Source organism: Adiantum capillus-veneris, chromosome 9, assembly GCF_014529385.1.
Source record: "Adiantum capillus-veneris isolate H3 chromosome 9, ASM1452938v2, whole genome shotgun sequence".
NCBI classification, from domain to species: Eukaryota; Viridiplantae; Streptophyta; class Polypodiopsida; order Polypodiales; family Pteridaceae; genus Adiantum; species Adiantum capillus-veneris.
The window spans coordinates 105315905-105322966 of NC_140939.1; positions in this window are offsets into that span (position 1 = coordinate 105315905).

Here is a 7062-nt window from a genome sequence, read left to right on the forward strand (position 1 = left end):
AAGCACTATTGCCTGTGGAAGTAGAGTTGCCTGCGGTCAAGATGTTAGAAAAGTTGCTTGGGCCACCTAGTGATGCATTCAAAGAGAGGCTCTTACAGTTACAAGAGGTTCAGTTGGATAGGATGAGTGCATTAGAACATTATGGGCAGATGCAGGATTTAAGGCTTTGAAAAAGATAAATGAAAAGGTCAAAAGTAAGGGTATCAAGAATCATGACTTGGTTTTGCGGTACAATAGTAAGTTGGACAACACCTTCCAAAAGAAGTTTCAAATTAAGTGGGAAGGCCCTTTCAAGGTAGTGGAGTGTTTTCCGAATGGTACATATCAACTGGCTAACTTGGATGGGATTCTATATAAGTCAAGGGTAAATGGATGGCGTCTTAAATTGTATCATGCTAGATTGATGATGGTGGAACAAGATGAGCTGTCTGTGGAGCAAGTAATGTCTATGAGGGATGAGGAGACTTGTGATGCGGCGAGTCTCATATCTCTTTTTGCTGCTCTGCTGATCATGAATGATCCAGCAGGCTAGGGGATAGGCAAATTATGTCAGGAGTTTTTTGGAGCAAGAGATTGCACATATGTACATACACATGCATGGTGCATCAAATAAAGGATTGCCAATTTTTTAAAGCCAGGTGGTTACGTGGGGCCCACATGTGTACAGGTAGGACAGGGTGTACATAGTGCATCTATTTTCACTATTACTAGTACCAGTGCCAGTTTTTTCTATAATAATGAGGAGTTGGTAGCACGTAAAACTTCTTAAGGAAGCTATCCGCGGGCCGATGACATGAGGTAAGCAGGTGCATCAGATGGCATCTAGTGGCGTCAGGAGGTCGAATGGGGTCAATAGTTGCACGTGGATAAGTACATACACAACATGGATGTTTTCTTCTGATAATTATGCAAAAAGGTCATCATGAGGACCATATTTTGGGGTCACTTCACGTCGTGGTGGGCTGCAGCAATGAAAAAATCAAGTGATAGGTGTGCGGATGGATGCAGCAAGGTGACAACTATGCACTGCGAGGTCAGTTTTTGGCCTTTTCGGGGTCCGTTTGAGGTCAACTAAAAGGCCAATGGTGCCCAACTAATAAGCTAAGTGTGGGAACTAAAAAAACAGAGATAAGACCAGAGAAAATGTGGAGAGAAGAGGAGGATTAGCCGCAACTGTGTTTTTGCTGTTTTTGCAGCCTATTTTGGCCGTAAACTGCTCATCCGAGGTCGGATTTGAGCACTTTGACATTGTAGTTTTCTGTTGTTTTGGCTGTGTAAGTTTCTCCTATGAGCGAAGCTTCTGATCCAATTTGTGATTGTATCTGGCATATTTTACCCATATCGTGTGAGCTATCTGCCCCATTGGTGTTGGCCCAAGATCAATTGTATCTAAGCATTAGAAATTCTCCTCTTTTGAGCTGAGTTTTTTTGGGTGTGTGTGTGTGTGTCTCTCCGTGTGGAGTGGGTAAATGGATAGTATCTCTCCTCTCACTCCACTGGTGTGTTCCCTGTCTCGGTCAGGTCGGTTGTGTAAGCCGAGTGGTGCCCCATAGTGTCTGTGTGTATCATCCCAAGAGTGTGTGTTGGGTCCTTATAGAGGCGTTCAGTGTGTTTCCATCCCGCACACAACGGGAATGACTAAAAATACATTTTCATCGCGAGGAACTTACGTTAAATGAAAGATCTTTCACCTGCGAACACGTCGATATGCTCAGAATAGCAATGCAACACGGTACAAGAGAGACACGAAGAGTTGAAGAAACAATAGACTCATAGAAAGATTCTAGAGCATACACTCACTTTCATTATCCAAAAAAACTAGGTCAAAATTACAAAGTTGTCTTTTATACCTTAGCCAAGGTTTAAAGAATGGATTTATAGCTATTTGGGCTCAATAACAAGGCTTAAGAACTGCATAAAGTACAAATTTGGAAGCCCTCAACCCCTTTACACTCATTGGAAATCAATAATATTACAACGGCTTTTGGAATTTGTGGGACTTCTCATCAATGCAAAGGGTTTAAATACAATCAATCGGAATAAAAATTGAGAGTGGTGTCCTTTTATGCTCTTTTTTGGCTTTGTTAGTAGCTGAGAAGCTACCATTCCCCCCCTCCTTGCCTGTGTTGTCCGTGACATAGCTACTTAGGGTGCTAAGTAGTGGTTTGCCTTTCTTGCTTCAGTCCTTTTGGCATGCTGCTCAAGACCTTGTTGGTACTTGAGGTAAAGTTCTTTGTACTATGTTAACATGAATTGCATGGTTATTTTGTTCCTCTGCTCGACTACTGAGTAGCTAACAAACCTTGCGATGATGGGGCCAAAGATTTTGGATCTATAAGTAAAGAAGCCCGTATAGAATGCTTCATCAAATGTTTTCATGTAATATGATGACAAAAACATCACCCGAGCATAGAATCCATGGAGCACTTTCTCTAAAGTTTGGCCTGATAGATCATAGCACAATCCCTTGTTACCTTCAAGGAATCACATTCATGTTGCATCTGTTTGCTGTGCATGGTGGAAAGTCTGTAACCAGGTGAGGAGAATTTTAGAAATCTTAACGAGCATGATGCATACCAAGTCAAGTATCCCTCTAAACAGCTGAATGGTAGAAGATAGTGTGTCCACCATATAAGTCCCTGTGGGTGGGCCATTCTCTTGTGGTGGGAACCTTGGGTAATTGAGCCAGGTGGGCCTCTTTCGCTGGATAATTGAGTGTTGTTGCTAGCTTCTACCTCTTAGTATCAGGCATTGCAAAGGGTCTTGCTTGACATATGATGGCACATTTGTATACAAGATAAGATACATGGGATGCCAGTTTCGCTAGATCTCCCGCTATTTTGGATGTAGCATTGTTGGGTTGGCTTGGAAGTCCTTGAGCAGTCTTTCCTTTATTTTGAGTACTTCAAACTTTATGAGTGGGAAGGGGAGAGCCTATTGATTTATAAGTGAGTAAATATGCCAAGGTAGCCCAAGTACTCTCTTCCACCAAAAAAGTGAACTGAAATTATTGTAGTTCAATAACCATTTCATCACTGTCTTTGATGTATTTGAGTTCTTAAATAGTTGAGGAAGCAATGAATAACTAGTGAGAAAACTGAAAGACTTTTGTCACAGGTAATGCCTAAATCGTCTCCAAGCATAAACCATACTGATCATCATCACCAATTCAATTTCTAAGTAATGTCTTTCATGAGGAGTCTTCACCTTGCTAGCATAATGAACAGGTTTCATATACTGAGATTCTTTTCCTCTTTGCAACAGCATAGCCCCAATGGCATCATCTCCAACTGATGGGTTAACATAGAATTCCTTTTCCCAATCAGGAGCTTTCATAATAGGTAGTGTACTCAAAACTTCTTTGACTCTGTCAAAAACATCTTCACAACCATGAGTCCACTCCAATGGATTATTCTCAACCGCTTGTTGCAATGGATACAACTATTGTGATGCCAAAGGTATAAATCGAGACAAATATTTAACGTTCTGTATGAAAGTGGCCAACTGTCTTGTATCCTTTGGAGATGACATCAATAACAAAGCTTCTACTTTCTCTGGATCTTCCTTAATCCCATTTTCTAAAATTACATGCCCAAGAAGCTTCATTCTTGGCTACGTCAAATGACATTTCTTAGGGTTCAACTGACTCCCACATTCATCATACCTTGAAAAATTCTTTTCAAGCTTTTGAACATGCTCTTTCCTTGGAGTCTTACCATAAATCGAGCGACATTTTTTAGCACACCAAAATTTGAGCGAATATTTGTACGGCATGGGCCCATATTGTCATATGAGGTACGATGTAGGCACTTGCTTCCATCTGGCTCGTGCACGCCCTCCCACATCGCATACGCGGGCAAGACACAAACATGATGTTCAAGGGGGATCGATGTCTGTTCACAATGATCAAGTGGGAATCTTGGTTGATTCTCCTTCATAAGACTAGAACAAAACTTTTTGCACACCTACTCACTTTTTTCCCCCCCAAACTCACATTATGTGAGTGATTGTATAAAAGATAAACAAACATACAAATACAACTCCATGCCCATATCAAGCCATAGAGCACCATACAGCGCAGACCATACATAGAACACATCCATCTCCGAACCCTGGCTAGCAGGGGAGCAACCATGAAACAAAAATTAAATCATGACACAAGGAAATACCAACTAAATAGGGAGCCACCCTTGAAAGATACAAACTGGTGCAAAAAGCTTTCAGGGCTGCCACCAAGAAGGCCTTGTAAGTTCCACCATTAGCCATTCATAGAAAGCACTAGGGTCCTTCCAGATATCATCTCTCCCTCACGCTTGGTCGAGAGAGAACAATCGGGAGACACCTCGCACCATCAGTCCATCGGCTTGCTTGAAGAAAGAACACAACCTCTGTCCACATTAGCTCCCTCCCATAGATCAACTAGATAGCACACAGGGGAGCAATCCATCAACGGACACGACACTACTGCCACAGAGTAATCATCCTCCTCAATGTTGCACCAAGCAGCTAAACATTCAAACAATTGCCCAAGTCTCATTGTGAAACACATCCACCAACAACCAAACTGTCCAAATAATTGTCAAAAGAACCTATAGTTGCAGACAACCTTTGCATCCCTCCTCCCACATAACAATGTCCCAAATAGCTCAGTGTTTCCATCACCCTCCGAGAGGCTTGTTGTTGGAATTAGGGTTGCAAAGAAACACACACAGCTTGGAGAAGACGAAGGAATCTCAAGGCACACAATAGAGAGTGTGTTACTTAGTGTGAAATGGAAAGATAGATAGCCCTAGAGTGATAGGCGTATATAGAATGCTCGGGGGAAAAAACCTCTTAAAGAGGGGAAAAATGCCCCGGCGGTCCTAGTGTGTTGTTAGCGGGTCGCCGCGACGGACGTTTGCAACATAGCTCTTTTGCACTAACATAATGTCAATATGCAAGGAAGCGACTCGGGGTGGGGCATGGAGACTTAATGAGTCTCACCAAAGTGAACTCGAAGACTACTCGTTCTTACAACAAAAGAAAATCAACCACTTCCTAGCCAGACAATCAGTATGCGTCCATTCTCAACACTCAACACAATCACGCCGTTTTGGTATCCAAATGAATCCGGAAGGTCAGGAAACTTAAGGAGAGGTATCACAACACTTATGGGCTCAATCCTACCAAGTTATTTCACCATCTGGGAAGGTACATAAATCACGATCCATCACAAAAAATGTAAAGAAAACTGAAATAGAAGTACTTGGAAAGATCCTCCTTAAGCATAGAAACACTTATCCAAGGTCAAAACATCAAAAAACAACCATTTTAACTCCCAAATCAATACATTTAGCTCACAAACAACTTGTCGCGAACCACAGCAGAATTGGAAATTATTACACTTAGATTGAAGAGCAAGAGACAAGGAACACAATGTACTATTCGGAATAGAATTCTGATTACTCGTTCAGGAGAAATGATGATTACAAACTGTAGTCACAAGAAGCTTTAGGAACGCACGTTTTCTTCTCCCAGCTAATGATAATAATCCTTTCAAAACTAAGGGTTTTGACTTTAAAAGTTAAGGGGCTTTCCCATGGCCAACCAGCCTCTTACAAGGGTAGACTCAGAGAGCATAAAAAAAGAATATGGTCTAATCTTCTTCTGATTACAACTCATTTTAGGCAGAATTACAAGGTTTTTGCCAAAAAAATAGAGTATCCACCAGTTTTTGTGTACATACGCCTGCTCGCTCGTATCCACCAAACATTCCCCCCTTCCTATTCATTTGCACGCCCTCGTGCAAGCTGCATCTGAGGGAAGTCACTTTAGTGCCTTCTTTCTAGTGTTTTAGTGAGATTTCTAAACTTTTGCACTCTAGCTTCAATCTCGACTTTGGTTGCCAATTCTCTGAAAGGATTATTTGCAATGATGCTCTGATAAGAAATGTGACGAGCTATCAGATCTTTCTTCATTGGATTGAATATGGAAGAGTCCACTTCGAAGAAACCTGTCAGGAAAGCTTCTTCAAAAGTCTGCATGTATTGAGATGGTAGAAACATGACTCTTGCATATAATCCCATGATAATATTTCTACTGGGGATTTCTGTCTCCATGTTCCAGCAGATGCCCCGTGTGCCCTCGACAAATACCTGCCATGGATGCTCTACCACTTTAATGTCTCTGAAGGCTATAATGTACGTGATGAGCATTTTGGCAATCTTTACCAGCATCTGGCAAGCGAGATCAGGGATCTCCTTCATCATATTGATGACTCCTTTCAGAGTTTGCACTATGTAATGCTCTAATGGGGAGTTGTTATTCATCGGCTTGGTTATGACAGGGTAGTTCAGCACTGCCGGTCTTTTGATTTGCCAACTGTAAAAATTGTCCCAGGATCGCCGCCTGTTGATTGGACAGTAAGTGGGGTCGATCCTGAGATGTTGGGGCGCATTCCTGTAATACGTTTCATCAGTCGGTCGCTAATCGAACCATTTCTTTCTCCAGACGGGTTGATTGTCAAGGATTGTTTCAATTTGAAGAGCTGTAATTGGGACCTCTCTGTAATCCCCTCTACTGTTTGGTTCAATTTCTGGGAGCATCTTTTGCTGCCATAATCGAACCTCTTGCCGCATCAACCGTAGAGCGATCATTTCGTGCCCAAAAATTTTTACAACCTCATCTAGAGTGATCATGAGGAGGGCAGCTGATTCCAGCACTTTCAATTCATATTGCAAATATGCCTTGTGCGACGGGTCTTAGACTTCTGAGATCCAACGCTGAATTTCGTCTTTGGCCAACTCCGAGGTAGATGTCGTGGTTGGATCTGCAGACTCTTGCGTGCCTTTTCCAGTGCTTGTAGTTGCTATCTCCGTTTGTTGAGTTTCAAACTCAAAGTGATCTGATCTTTCTCCATGCTCAAATTCTCCTATGTCCAGCTGATCCTTTGTTTGACTGGCTTTCAGATCCTCTACTTCCTTTCTTGCCTCAGCCAACTTCTTTTTCAAGTCTTCAATTTTCTCATCCTTTGCCTGCTGTAGGGCCCTATGACCTGCTGTCATGATTTGTCTATCATATTTT